General features: G+C 34.5%; 1 protein-coding gene across 1 annotated transcript in view; it reads left to right on the top strand.

Annotated features, from left to right (window-relative positions):
* Positions 1 to 436: 436 nt before the first annotated feature.
* Positions 437 to 15,496, top strand: part of GULP1 (GULP PTB domain containing engulfment adaptor 1) — a 367,352-nt gene continuing 352,292 nt past the window's right edge. Inside the window, exons 1-2 of the mRNA XM_073807501.1 lie at positions 437 to 488; positions 12,821 to 12,904. The gene's annotated coding sequence lies outside the window, so the exon portion shown is untranslated. The remainder of the gene's footprint in view (positions 489 to 12,820; positions 12,905 to 15,496) is intronic.

Raw genomic sequence — 15,496 nt, 5'->3', positions numbered from 1 at the left:
TGTTATTTATTGAGAAACTATAACCTGCCCAGGACTGTGTTGTGGACAGAAAAGAGCATACTTAAAAAGCTTTCCCCAACTTATTCATGAACTGTGACACCAGGACTCCGCTACCCTGGGACACTCCAGCAGACACTTTCTGTATCCTAAGGGGTTTCCTTCAGTCTTGTGTTCCTCAGATGCAGATGCTTTTCCTTCAGTTCTGGGGCAGCTCCAGGTCTGGTCTGAAGAAAGAGCCAAGTCTGCTGTCTTTTCAGCTCTTTGTCATGTATATAATTTAGTGTTATGAGTCACTTTAAATCCATTTTGAAATTAGTCATGGTCTAATTGTGTTTTCTTACAAATAACAAAAATCACACTTAATGTCTTTTTCCAGTCTCTTCATATTAGACCATGTTTGGATCCTGTGTGTAATGTCAGCCACCATCTCCATTTTCCTATCATCCGTCAGTGCCTAAAAGAGATCAGCATCTCTGACTCTTCATCACGTAAGTTGATTGTTTACAAAAAACAGCTACATTCCCTTTATGATATCTGTTTCTTTTGCTCAGAGTAAAATTTCTAGTTTCAGGTTCAGGTTATCTATAAGACAAAGGACCATAATGATAAAAGTAAATTATTGCCAAAATAAAATAGATTCCTCTCCAGGCTAATATGAGAGGGGAGGAAGAAAAGATTTATTATATACAAATTACAGTAACAATTAGAATTTATATTATTTAGATGTTTCCCTCCTTAGGCACTGTCATAATATGAAAATGCCCTAATTTTAGGAATACTTTGAAATTTTTAAATTATTTATATTACATAATTAATGTGATTTGCTATCATTTTGGTTTTTGAATTATGTTCTCAAAAGTTGTCTATTGGATTTACATTTATAAATAGCAGCTGTTCAGACTGTGTTAATTCTTAAGGAGCTTTCTTATTAAGTGGAATTAAAGAATTTCTCATTTGCTTATATCTGGTAGTAAAAGATCTACAGATTACTGATATAACTTTTGAAAAAACTATGTGCTCAGATTGCCCTCCAACATCTTTTTAAAAATTAATTATATCAAAAAAAATTAATTATATCTATAGTAATCATCCTTAAATTCAATCTAAATAATCTTTTAAACTTGTTTTGAAATAGTGAAAATTTCCAAGGACATTTGGAGTAAATTATTTCTAAGAAAAGCACAAAAATAGTAAAATCTTTTCATGAATAATGTCTTATCAGTATATCCCACTTTCTGTATTTGTGTTTTTTTACCTACTGAAGACCTCCTGGAGGTAATTTATACACTCTGTATATAGAAGGATTTTAATATTCAGTCAGTCATCTCTTTACTTAGGAAACACATGTTGAACTCCATCTATCTGATAGGTAATATACTAATCAGAAAGAATGCTGAGACAACTGGGAGGGAGGAAATATATTGGGACATATATAAAGAAAGAGTTATGAAAGTATGAATTATATTATAAACCTCTGTATAATATTTAATATATCATACTGTTAGATTATAGTATATATACAAAATATTATAATATACTTCAAATGTGCAATATAATATGAAGAATGATACAACAAATATCTCTGTAGCTACTGCTCAGGTTTAATATAATTTAGCATTTTCATGTATCATTTCCCATTTTTTAAAAAAAAACAAAGCGTTACAGATAAAATTGAAGCTGTACAGCTCTCTTGGAGTCTCTCTCCTTCTTTCCCCAGAAGTAGTCACTACCTTGAATTTGTTTCATTTTGCCATTCATCCTTTTATATTTTTAATATATTGGATTCTGAAAGAATACATAGCTTTAATTTTCATATTTTCATACTTTCGTGAACGGCATTCAACTTTATGCACCTTTACTTAATCCTTTTCCCATAGCAATATTATGCATTTGAGATTTATCTACATGAAATTAATTCCAGTAGTTTGCAAACAAAAGCTTTGATTTTGTGAGCATTCTTACGTATGTTTCCCTGTTAGTGTGTGAAAGCATTTCTCCAGGGTGTACTCCTGGAAATGGAATTGCTTGGTGGAGTATAAGGTAAATTTGTTCTATAACTTTTCCAGAACGGCTGTACCAATTTACTCTTCTACCAACTGTATAAAAGTTTATGTTTTGAATTTTCATCCTTGCCAACCGTTGTATCTTCAGACTTTATATGTTTTGCCAAACTGATGAGCATGAAACAGTAACTTGTTGTTCTGATAAGTGGAGAAATGTGTTCCTTTACATAGATTTATCAGCTTCCTGATTTTCCTCGTGTGTATATATTCACTGTTCCTATTTACAGACTAGTTTTCTATCAGGTTGTCAGGTTTTCTTTTCACATTTAATATTAAAAATCTAAAATCAAGGATAGCCACTGATAGCAACTAAAGCACCATATTAGTTTATATTATAGCTTTTAAAGTCCTTAATAGATGTCAGGAGAACTGAATCAGCTAAAGTATATAAAGCATTTATAAACCTGGGCACATGATATGCAAACAATAACACTTACCCCATCATCCTCACCACCATCATCATCATCTTCATCACCATCATCATTATCTTCATCATCCTCATAAGTTACTATCATCATCACCATCTCATTCTCATTTTATTCTTATTCTATATCAAATTACCATATGTGTATATGTTTGTTTCCAGGCTCCATATTTAATCACCGTTTTTCTTCCAGTTATTCCATAACTGGTATATATTTTCTATTCCTTTAATTTTATATTTTCTATATGATTTTGTTTAACATGTGTGCTTTATAAGAAGCATATTTTAGGACTTTAGTTTTAAATCCACTTATTTCTAACTTTATAGGTATATATACATATAGATCATATAATATTAGACTTTGGGTAAAGTCTAATATGTATCTTTGAAATCTAGGATTTTACTTTGGGTAAAGTCTAGATATATCTTTGAAATCTAGGATGAATATATGTGTGTAAAAATATAGGTATTCTTCATAGTACTGAAAAAAGTATGTCTCATGTATACATGTATACATCTCATAAATATTTTTGGGGTAGGTGACGCTTAAAGAAACAAAAATGGGAGGCCAAAGAGCTAGCCCTTGCCCAAGTTAGACAATTATATGTGAATGACAAGGGGCAGAATAGATTTGAAAATTTATCATGCAATGAAAATGTTTTCAGTGTGTCTTTCATAAAAGTATTAATTATTTCATACAGCTTTATATAATACAGTTTTAAAATAATTATCTTTCCATATATCTTGAGACAACATAAAATGAGTTAAATAGCTTAACTACGTGTGAATAATTTCTATCTATAATTATTCAATATTGACCATATTTTCACAGTCTCTCTTTCCTCTTTCCTTTATGGACTCATACTTAATCTTGAAGGTCATACATCTGTCTCTTAGTCTTTATTGTTTTACATTTGCATTATTATAGAAATTAAATGAAAAAAGTGTCAGGTAATAAAACATATTAAGTGCAGTATGCCCGAGGATACACTATTGAGCACAGCCTCTGCTATTACTTTAAAAATGAATACTAAAATAACAATGCTACTTTGGTAGGTAGGTGGAGAACATTTTCTAATAGGCTTGCCATAAAGTGAGAGATAATTATACTGACCTCATAAGATTTCTGTGGAGGATAGCTAATAAACTATTGAAAACTATTCAAATATAAAGTTCTTCAAGACTATGTTATAATCAGGATTATTGTCAAAAACTATAAAAAATGAATAGGATTTCTTGACAAAATTAAATCTAACAATGAGAAAAATAGATACTCTACACATTATTTGTTTTTTTCAAATAACGACCCTGCTCACTTGATTAAAAAATGCTCAGACCCATTCCCTCTAAGAGGCTGGGCATAATAGATTTAATGTCAGAGTCTGGAGCAACAAAACAACTGCTGTAATTACCGTTATTTCACCATCATCATTACATTCGAAGCAATTTGAAGAATTAAGCATTAAAAATGCCAGACAGTTAGAACATCAGAAAGTTCTATGACTGAAAATGTCTATTGGCCTTAAAAAATGTAATTAGCATGTCTCATTCCAACCTCCAGAGCCTTGTCAACATCTTATTTTGTCCATTAAACTGTAGGAGTAAGAAAGACAAGATCATTAATCAAATTGGTGTCATGAATATGTATGTATAAATGACAAATGTGTGTTCAGGGAAACCCCAAGTGGATGTGCAGGTAAGATTTAGATGACAAATGTGGAGAAAACCCTAAAGCAGTGCTAAACATTTTAGATCTTTAAAAATTCAAAGGATGACCTTTAAAAAGGTAGTCCTCATATGGTTTTTAGAGGATATAAATTCAAGCATTAAAATGTAGTCATGTTAGTACTCATAAAACAAAACTATAGGTATCAGACATGATTATCTTAATCAAAGATATAGGTGGAAAACTCATACAATCTGTTAAATAAAGAACATGACAATGCCTTAAATTTCTAACATTTTCATTTTCTTCAAAATTTTTATTTCAGATAACCCTGATTCTGAAATTAAAACATTTTTGCTTCAATCTTTCTGAGTATCTCCATCTTGTGAAATCTATCGTCCATTCCTTTTTACCACCTTTAACGGTCTGGTATACAACCACTATGTCCCTTTGTCAATTATACCCAGGCATACTATCAATGAAATAGAAGCAACTGATCATTAGCCAGCTCTAGAATTTTGCCTGGACTGCTCCTTTACTGCAGTCTACCACCAGTGACACTTTGTTTTATTTTGTCTTGTTTTTCACTTTCCCATTTGAATGAGGTTTTTGTCTGGGGAGTTTACTATTTGGGAAACCTAGGCTAACACCATAGCTACAGTAAAATATACTTTTACTACACTTTCATCATGATTCTCTACATTACCTCCAAGCTGTATGTTTCTCCACTATCAACTATTTTCAAAAACTAGATTCTATATTTACTTACAATAGTGACTGTCACCTATACTTCAGAGTAAAACTACCTTTATTCCTTTTTTGGTGTTAGTACGCTCAACAAAATATACACATACGTAGCGGTGAGTGCATGTATGTGTGTGTGTGTATGTTTGGGGGGATGGGGCATTACTAGAAGTCTTCAGATGAGAATATTTCAAGGCTAAGGCCATTATCATCATCAAATAACCCAGCATTTCTGCATGGATGGATCATGGCATGCAGTTGAAAGGTGATAACTTAGTAGTCCTTTGATGCTTAGTTTCCAAATTTGGGAATGTTAACTGGGACAAGATTTCCTTTATGCCAAGGTCAAAATGTATCTCCCAACTCTGGAAATGAGTGACATTTGGAAGTGCTTTGGCAGGTACTCTGGCAGCATAGACTATTTGGCAACAGCAGCTATGATAGCAGAAGCAAAGAAGCTACAGCTGAAGCAGCGGGAGGACCCAGAGTAGCCTCAGAGGAGGCTCTGGGTCTGAAGTGAAAAGATGCAGCAAAGACTAGAATCTCTAAGGGGGACTATGATGTGTTCCATTGACCAAACTGCTCTCTCTCTGCTAACAGGTAGCAAAGACTTTAAGGCACCAGAACATTGCTGAGAAAGTGAAAAGTGAAGGAACTGAATGAACACCAACACTGAAGAAGGGAGTAATTCTCAGTCATGACTGACCATCAAAATCTTATTCAAAATAAAACCCCAGGCTCCATTTCCAGAGATTCTGCTTCATTAGGACTTAGGAAACTAGGAGCAAACTATAAAGGGACTTGTAGGCCATGATAATTTGGATTTTACTCTGACAGCAAGAGGAAGCTATTTTAAGCACTTGAAGCAAGGAAGCAACATACTTTCATTTATATTTAAAAACTGACACTCTGGCAATTTTGTGGAGAAAAATATGTGATAGAAGAGACCAATATAAAAGCTATTGCTGGAGTCTAGGAGACAGACGATTATGGCTGAGAATAGCGTACTGCCAACAAGGTGAAAATTTGTCAATGGTTTTCAAATACATTTGGCTAGAAAAGGCAGTATTTTCTGAAAGATTGAAATGTGGGGATTAGGAAAGCAAACAATGAGGGATAACTCCTAAATTTAAAAGAATTAGCCTACATTTAAATATGCTGAATAGCCCAAACTATCATTGTCCCTATTAAAATTATGAATAAAGCAGGCAAGCTCCAGTGCCATGGCTTTACAGGTCATCTTGGCCCTGAGAATAGTGGGGACCTTTTTAAATACTGAGAATTAAGTTTATTTTAAAGTATAAGGAGTACTGTATAGCACAGAGAACTATATTCAATATCCTATGATAAACCATAATGGAAAAGAATTTTTTTTTTTTGCGGTACGCGGGCCTCTCACTGCCGTGGCCCCTCCTGCTGCGGAGCACAGGCTCCGGACGCGCAGGCCCAGCGGCCATGGCTCACGGGCCCAGCCGCTCCGCGGCATGCGGGATCCTCCCGGACCGGGGCACGAACCCGTGTCCCCTGCATCGGCAGGCGGACTCTCAACCACTGCGCCACCAGGGAAGCCCGAAAAGAATATATTTAAAAAAAGAATGTATATATATGTATCACTGAATCACTTTGCTGTACAGCAGTAATTAGCACAACATTGTAAATCAACTATACTTCAATAAAAATTTTTCTTAATTTTTTTAAATAATAAAAATAAAATCTAGGTGAAAACTCAAAAAAAAAGGTAAAAGGAGTAGGTACTTACGCAGTATAATTTTGGGAATATCACATGATTATCAACTCCCGGTGACTAACATGGCACTGTAAGAAATGTCCATCACAGAGAAAATAATACTTGTTCACTCCAAAGTTATTGAGCATGAAATATATATTTTGAAAAATATATATTATCTTTAGAAAATATTTTTTAAAGTACATGTTACTTTAGAATAGGGAAAAGCCCTGGCAAACATCTATAGTCTCTTTCTTTACTGCAATATTTCCCAAGGTGTTGTCTGCAACATGTTAATGGGTTACATAAATAAGATTGATTATCAAATAAGTTTTGAAAATAATTTAATTTCTTTACTATGGGATTTTTTTAGTGTTTCTCTGTGTTAATGTGCATGGATATCTTGAAGAGGTATGTAAACATTTTCCAAACTCATTTAAAAATTATTACTTTAGAGATGCATATCATTCTTTAATACCAGAAAGGTAAGGCACTTTTGAGAGGCAAGAAAGGTCAAAGGGAGATGGGCAATGTTGCTTTCCTCTGAGATAAGTTTTAGTCTCTCTCAGTCTCTTGGGTTCTTATCCATTTAAGGCCAGTCTTGTCTCCAGGGGCTAAAAACATCATATTGTATTTCTCTTTGGTCCCCACTTTGACTCCCTTTGGGCTCTCTCTGCCACTTAAATGGTGAGATGAGACAGCCAGGGCTGTGGTCCTGCCTTAGAGGCACCCTGGACTGAGAAGAGCTGGCATGAGAGGCTCTTGCTTTTGGAGAAAATTATCTGGCTTTTCGTTCTAGTCCTTATGCTCATTTGCTTGTTTTCTGTCAACAAAATTGACTTTTCTCATCAGAGGATAGGATTAATGGATATAAGGGCAATACTCATTTACCTTCTTGAACTTTAGGCCTGCCTTCAGTGAAGCCAGGGAATCCTTCATTTGATCCTTCCAGCTAAGATAAGCCTTCCAAAGCTGTTTTGGTCTCAACCTAATTAACAGTTTGTTAACTAGACCACCAAATCTGTGCTACATTTTCCTCAGTCGTCTTACAGGGCAATAGGAGACAAATTAAGGGTATGTTATTAGTGGACCAGGTCATCTATCTCTCTCATCTCCATCAAATTTCACATTGATTCCTAAAAAGTAGTTCTTGATGAATCATCCTCCTGTTGTCTTTATATTTCTTATTATCAGCGCTATCCTCATAGTCACCAAATTTCAAAATCTTGTACATTTCCTTCCCCATCTCCAACCACTAATTTAACGTCATTTCTTTTAAAAAGTTTCCCTGATTTTCTTAGTTTGGATATGCTGTCCCTTTTATGAATGATCTGTTGTTTGATAACAGTCTTCACTAGTCAATGAGCTCATTGAGGGAAAGGACTGAGTTGTTCACCTTAGTGTTTCCAGAAACCCATGTAGGAGTCAATGTATTTTGGCAAAAAAATACAGGAACAAAGATGCAAATGAGTGAATAAATAAATTAGCATATGAAAGAAGTCATATTTATCTCTGTAATAATTTTCTGAGCCATTCTTAATGATATTACTCTTGTACTTCAACTATAGCCATCACCTTCTGTAATGAGTATCTTGTTCTTAGTCTCTCCCATTTCAATTTGTTACATCCTCTGCTGTCTGACCTATCATTACTGCATCATCTGCCTAATTATTTCATCTTTCTGTTTAAAAACTCTCAATGACTCCCCAATGATATAATCCATGATAAGATCCAAACAGAAATAGACACACTCAATTTCTCTGTCTCATTATAAGGAAACACCTGGAATGGGATGAACTATTCAAACTCTCTTTCGTGGTGTCTCTGGCTTGCCATGAGTCTATTGTCTTCTCTAAGCTGTTTTTCCGCCAATCAGATTCCTGAGCCCATTTTCATTTTCTGGTCATGGCCATCATGGCCCCTTCAGATTCTTCTAATAATGACAGTTGCGCTTCAATCTCCACCACCCACTGGCCTAGTCTCACTGTATTTCTTTATTTTTTAAATAAACTTATTTATTTATTTTTGGCTGTGTTGGGTCTTTGTTGCTGTGTGCAGGCTTTCTCTAGTTGCAATGAGCGGGGGCTACGCTTCGTGGGCTCTAGGCACGCGGGCTTCAGTAGTTATGGCTCATGGTCTCTAGAGCGCAGGCTCAGTAGTTGTGGGGCATGGGCTTAGCTGCTCTGCAGCATGTGGGATCCTCCCAGACCAGGGCTTGAACCTGTGTCCCCTGCATTGGCAGGTGGATTCTTAACCACTGCACCACCAGGGAAGCCATCACTGTATTTCTTAATTCAAACTCACTTGCTCAGCTTGATTATTTGCACAAAATATTGAATAGTATTTGCATAAAATATTTGTTTTCTGAAAACATGGCAGGAGGCAGGGTTTTATGACTAAGGAATATGACCAATAAGAACCACTCCTTTAGTAGCACTGAAAACAAAGCAGATGATCTAGAAATGGGATATGGAATGAAAGGCACTGGTGCTGGATCCAGTCAGCATGACTAGCTGCTACAAGCTGTGTGTCCTTGGGGAAAGTTTCTTAATCTCTTGTTACCTTAATTTCTTCATTTGTATACTGGTGATTCTAATAAGACCAACCTCAGATGTGAGGGCGATCTGGCTGCAACATCAGTCACCTGATTGATCGCCAGGTTAGATTTGGCTTATCTGGCTAGGCAGGTGTCTCCACTGCTCCATGTGCATCTGCTCTGAACTTGTACGCTTGGTGGAAGAGGACAACCTTCCCCAGTAGAGGAGGGTGGTTTTATGGTCACATGTACACCAGTAGCTGCACTCCCTTGCTAGAACCTCCAAACAAGATTTCTAATAGAACCAACCTAATAGGATTGTTGTGAGCATTAAAGGACTATATATACATAACGTACATCAAATAACACCTGACCCATGATAAGCACTATAAAGCGTTAAACGTTGACTATTATCTAACTCCATCAAGACCCAGGTTAAATGAAACTTCCAATCCAACTTATCTCTACACCCTACTGGAACAACTAAAGCACAGCTGTTAATTCTTCTCCTCTGGGATTGTCCTGCCTCTATTATACTAGATGATTCAGGCTCTCTCTCTCTCATGTTCTTATTTGCTCCTCCCACCTGGGAATAACACGTATCAAATATGTGCTTAATTTCACTCTATTTAAAAGGAAATCTCAGCTTTAAATTATGTATTTTGGCAAATATAGTACTTTCACGGTTCTCAGGAGGTGTGTTTAATATTAAAGAATATGATTAGATTTTTGTTATCCCTTTTTTTCCCAACTTGCAAATTGCTCATCTGAAAAGGGAAATTCAACACCTCATCTGGACCGTTGAGTTTACTCTGTGCCAAGCTGAAGTCTTCTCCCTTATTTATTAGACAAAGATAGAGTTAATGCACACAATTAATACTGGCAAAGTCTGATATTCCAGCTCATCAGGTTCCTGTTATAAATAATTATTTTATGGAAGACTTGCAGTTGTTTAAACTAGATGAATAATTGTAATAAAATGCCCAACTTACTAGTTAAAAGGATCAATTACTTGAACATTCAGTTAAAGGAGAGTATTAACTCTAATATAGTTGTTGAAGTTGTATAAATGTTCATTAAACTTTATGAGTAATAATATTCAAGTCTCTTTTGTCTCAGGAAATATTTGTTTATGACAAATGCTTAGTTTCCAATGCCATTCATTTTTAGAAAGGAGAGATAAAATGGTCAAGTGATGTTACAAATTTAAAAATGCAAGATGTCCTAATAGATAGACTCTTTATTGTATAAATAATCCCATTTATGCCTAGTAGTGGTCAACATGTAGATTCTGACCACTCCCTCTTTTAGAATACACAATATATTTTTGGTACAGCTTGAAAATAAAACTTTACCCCCTTCTTTGAATATCCATATACTGCAGAGGTGCTTCATTGTCCAGAGACCCACTAGAGTTTTATCTATCATAGATATAGAATCCCAACTCATCTTCACATCTAATTCAAGACCCCATTGGTTGATTTTTAAAATGAATTCTTATATGACATAAATGAGAATGAATAGGAATCCTGAAAAATGAAATAATAGTGGCCAAGAGAAAATTCCCATCTGGTATAGGATATCGGTGCTTTAAATGTGAAAATGCCATTATCAATTGTTCTAAAACAAACACACAACAAACTCTGACTCTAGTTAACCAAAACTGAAAAGTGAGAATGACATAGGGAAACTGAGACAATCAACAGCAAGGCTGAAATACAAGGCTGTAGCAGGAACCAAAATGTAGATTACACAGGATTTGGCCATTTTCCAGATGGATGCCCACTGCTGCCACCACTGGCACTGAGAACTTTGCCGATATGTAGCTAGACACTCACTGCCCCACCATCATACTCTCCACTCTGCCAATGCCACCTCTGGCTGGCTTTACTCCAAATGATCCTCAGCTGAAACATATTCACCATAGAGTCCTACGTTTCAGAGGATGTTTTTCACCTGTTGAAAGTTAAATATGATTTTAACATACTGAGTGAATTACAAATCATTCCCATAGACTATTGTGAATTTTTAAGTAATTTTTACAGTTACAAATACTGTTCAGTGTGTATTTGGGTGTGTGTATGTGTGCTTGCTTTTATAGTTTTAGGCTTTTTAAAAAGATTTTCCCAACTCTCATAATCTACAGCAAGCTAGAGAACCTAAAGATGATCTGGGGAAAAAAAAACAACAATATATAATTACCAGTTTATGTTTTAGTAGTAAAAACCGTCAAATAGTTCAGAAAGAAGACAGTCAATAATCATATAAGTAAAAACTTGTACCTCTTAAAAATGGTCAGTGGAACTGGGGAAGAGATGGCTCTTTAAATATTGTGAATCATCTTTAAATATATAAATATACATTTAATGTAAACATATAATCATGTATAAAGAGCAGTTACATTTGATATATGCAAAGGTTTAAAAAGGAATCAATGAGATTAATTTTAGAAGAGTTATTTTGGAGTAACAAGTTATTCATATCAATGAGACATACATTCAGTGTTATTTTTTTCCAGTAAAAATGAAGAATTTGGATTAATATTTCCTTATGTAATTAAGGGGAAACATGTCAGTTAGTAGCTGTGGCAGGAAAGTCATCTTATAACAGCAAAGCAGACTGGACCATACAGATGCATAACTGGCAATCTTGCTGTCTGCATCACAGTGTCCAATCTATTGAACGCAGCTGTCATATATGCAGGCAGTGGTGTGCTGCTAAATGTTTAACAATTAGCTTTCTGATTGTAGCTTCAGCATGAATGTTGGTTGATATTTTTATTTACATTAAGTAAAATGTAAATGAAATAAAGATGTACACCAGAACCTCAGGTGTTTGTCAGTGATGTGAATGACTATTCTACTTAATTAGGCAATAGCTTTTGAATAGTGGAAGAATATTTCCTCCATTTTTTTTATTGTTCACGTTGAAAAATCTACAAAATCCCTACCTTTTTTAAGTTGAGACTTCATTATTAACATTTTAACCCTTTATATATATATAATTTGAGAATGTATTCAAATTTGTAAGTTCATCAAGATATTTCTAGTGAATGTATAGATCTAGTTTACACATGTATTAATATAGTGATTCAATTTTTAACTTATCTTTCACCAAATAAATTTAAAGAATATAAATGGATATAATGATACTATGGAGATGGTATTTTATATATTTATATACAAATACAAGATATTTTTCAATAATTGGGTTACTTGACACTTTGTTAAAATTTATTTTATTAAGTAGTAAGAAAACAATATAAAATAAGTCTCTAAAGTGTGATTCTGGATCTCCTTCTGGTCAGGATCTCTTTGAGAATCTAATGAACGTATAGATATACATATAATATTTTAAATTAAATATCTGAGAGTTCAATAATCCCAGGATAAAAAATGCACATAAACACATATATATATACTCAATTTCCACCTGATGCAAACATTTTTATTTATCTTGTTGAAAAGCAAAAACATGCTAAGTTCTTTTCCATAGCCCAAATAGATTCATACTTGAAATGGATGAAAAGCACAGCATGAATAATTAACACAATTTAAAACTTCCTATCTTTTTCCAGCAAATTAAGCCAAAGTATCTAATCAGTCCAATGTTTTTAAATGGAGTAAACCTGATCTAATTATGTGGTTTCTTTCTTTTTAAGGCATAGCTTGGTGGAAGATGTGACTCATTAAAAGTTGTGATACACCCTGCCAATTAAATCCAGCAGATTGTGCATTAGAGCCAGGTAATTAAGTTAATATATAAGACACATAAACTCACAATTTAAGCTTCTAATTAATCAGAAATCAAAGTTAAGACAAATACTTGAAGCCAGATGATATTTTCAGCATACACACATACTATTTTTTAAAAAGGGGAAATTAATTCATTATTCTAGCACATGTAACACCTTAAATGCTAAACTAAAGTAGAGGAAAATTTTCTCTTAACCTGTAAAACAAGGCATTCATACTGAAGCAAAAATGATATTAATAGCATTGTCCCCAAACATAAAATCATGCCTAAAAACCAGGATAATAGCATATAAGAATAATACAAATTTTTTCCTATTTCCTAGACTACAATCTAAAATAGTGACAGAAAGGGAGCAATCTTCCATCACTTGAGTATTCTTTAGGAGGCAATGTTCTGAATTCCAAGAGAAAGCCAAGGAGTTAGTACCTCTCTTTACCACATGGAATTAAATCTATATTCACTTATATATAATGTATGCTCAGATAATTGGTGCTCATAATAGCAGTCTTGGTGGTGACGTGAAAATTTGGGCAGAGTTTAGAAGTCAATCACAGTAGAGCCAGGGAGAGTTCAATTTCTGGATCCTCCTGTGGCTGGGCAAGTATACAGACCAAACATTTATTGGGTCATGAATATAGCCATCACTTCTGCTGGCTACCTTTACTGGTATCTGCCAATATCCTGATTTTTGTTGTTGGTTTTGAGAGGTTTTGAGAGGTTTTCCTCCATATCCATCAAAAATTTCATTTTGGACTTAATTAATTTAGAAGTGTTTTCTGTTGCTTAAAACCAAACATTCTTACTAATACACATTTATAGGATGAGGAGACTAAAAATTTGTGGCCATGATATGAAAGATAATGATAAAAGTACACTGTATCAAAATAAAATATAACACCTATCAAGAAGAAAAGATAAATGTAAATAAAGGAGAAAGATGGGAGAAATAGCCTTATAAAATACCCTTGCACATAATAAACTAAGCAAGATTATTAACTTTTTTGTGATCAATACAGAAGGATTTTCCAAAAGAAGTGAAATATTTTTAGACACTATTTAAGGAAAGAGAAACAAGAGGTGGGGCCAGGAGAAGAGTCAGAGATTTTGGTAGTCATTAAAGGAAGAGAATTCAAAGCTTGTAGCATTGCTTGGAGAGGGGGAAAACATCAAAGATGGGAGTAAAGAAAAACTGACATTAGGCTTCCTGGAAAAAAGTTCAGAAAGTTGTTTGGATTTAAAAATAGAAAGATAAGGAGAGAAAATACATATCCCTTAGTGGGAGGGTTTTGATATATAGAATAAGGACCTGAGACCTGATCTGTAGTGGAATGGCAAGACAGAGGTAAACTTCCAAGGACTCAGAGTGGGTGTGATATGTTCAAAATATCCTGTACTAGAACGCCTTTGACAGTAGAAATGAAGGTAGATTGGCAGGGCAGAGGTTCAGTGGATGAGAAGAAGAGTATTGAAAATATCTTGTGAAGTGGCAGTTCCAGAAGTAGTTCTAGAAGAAATGACATCTAGGACAGTACTGAAGGTGACACAGGAAGGGTGCCAGCGGGAACTATATGAAGAAGCAGCAGGATATTACAACCAAATGTATATGACAATCAAAAGAAAGATGGACTGAAAATCACTTTATGTCTTCACATGAGCTGTCAGAAAAATGACACCTTTTTATCCAGTTAGTTGGATGTCATACGAGTAAGAAAAAGTTTTATATATATAAAACATCATATACATATGATGAATCTATCTTCATCATATGTAGCTGAAGTTGACCATAGGTCACACAATCACATTTGAAGTACAAACAGATGCTATAGAAAACTGGATGTGAAACATGAGTGTGAGGTGGGGGTAGTGACTTTAGCATATACCCCATCCTCTGTCCAGTGCACTGGACACAGTCTTTCTTCTCATTTAGAAGTGAGAAAACAATAATCACAAAGTTGAAATCAGAAGGGTAAGACTTATCAGGCTGGCCATTGGAAGGATGAAGACATTATTATTTTATTACTAAAACCTGTTAGCTCAACTTGAAAGCTGAAGAATTTACTTCCTTTTCTTTTCAGTGGTATAACTCTGTTAAGTCCCAATATTTTGTTTTAAAGCATTAAACTTAATATATGAAATCCCTGACAAAAGTTCTCTGTGCCTCCTGATTGCATATTTTATCTTGATATTTTGTACACAAAGGCAGCCTTGAATATACTCCCAGAACCATCTACTGTTCTCAGTGATCAAAATTTTAGCAAAGCTTTAACAAAATAGGGGGGAAATTGCATTATATTATGCCAAGAAGCTTTCACTCTTAGTTAAAATAGATAGGCAGATAATTAGGTGAGGGCACCATCTTCAAAGATTAAAATGCATCTTTAAAAGAAAATGTGCAGCTTTGCATCTGCATTTTTATGTGTAATTGAAGGGGAAAATCCACATTTGGGAGTTATAGAAGAAAATATTTAGGAAAATGTCAGAGTACTGTGAAAGAACCTAAAAGAGAGATATTTTATATTAGCGTGTCAGTGATGTTCTCTTCCAAAATGTTGCAGTAAGCTGTGACCTGAAGAACAATTTG

This window comes from Tursiops truncatus, chromosome 7, assembly GCF_011762595.2.
Source record: "Tursiops truncatus isolate mTurTru1 chromosome 7, mTurTru1.mat.Y, whole genome shotgun sequence".
NCBI lineage: Eukaryota > Metazoa > Chordata > Mammalia > Artiodactyla > Delphinidae > Tursiops > Tursiops truncatus.
The sequence above is the reverse complement of the archived record's forward strand: the minus strand, read 5'-3'. Positions and strand labels throughout refer to the sequence as shown.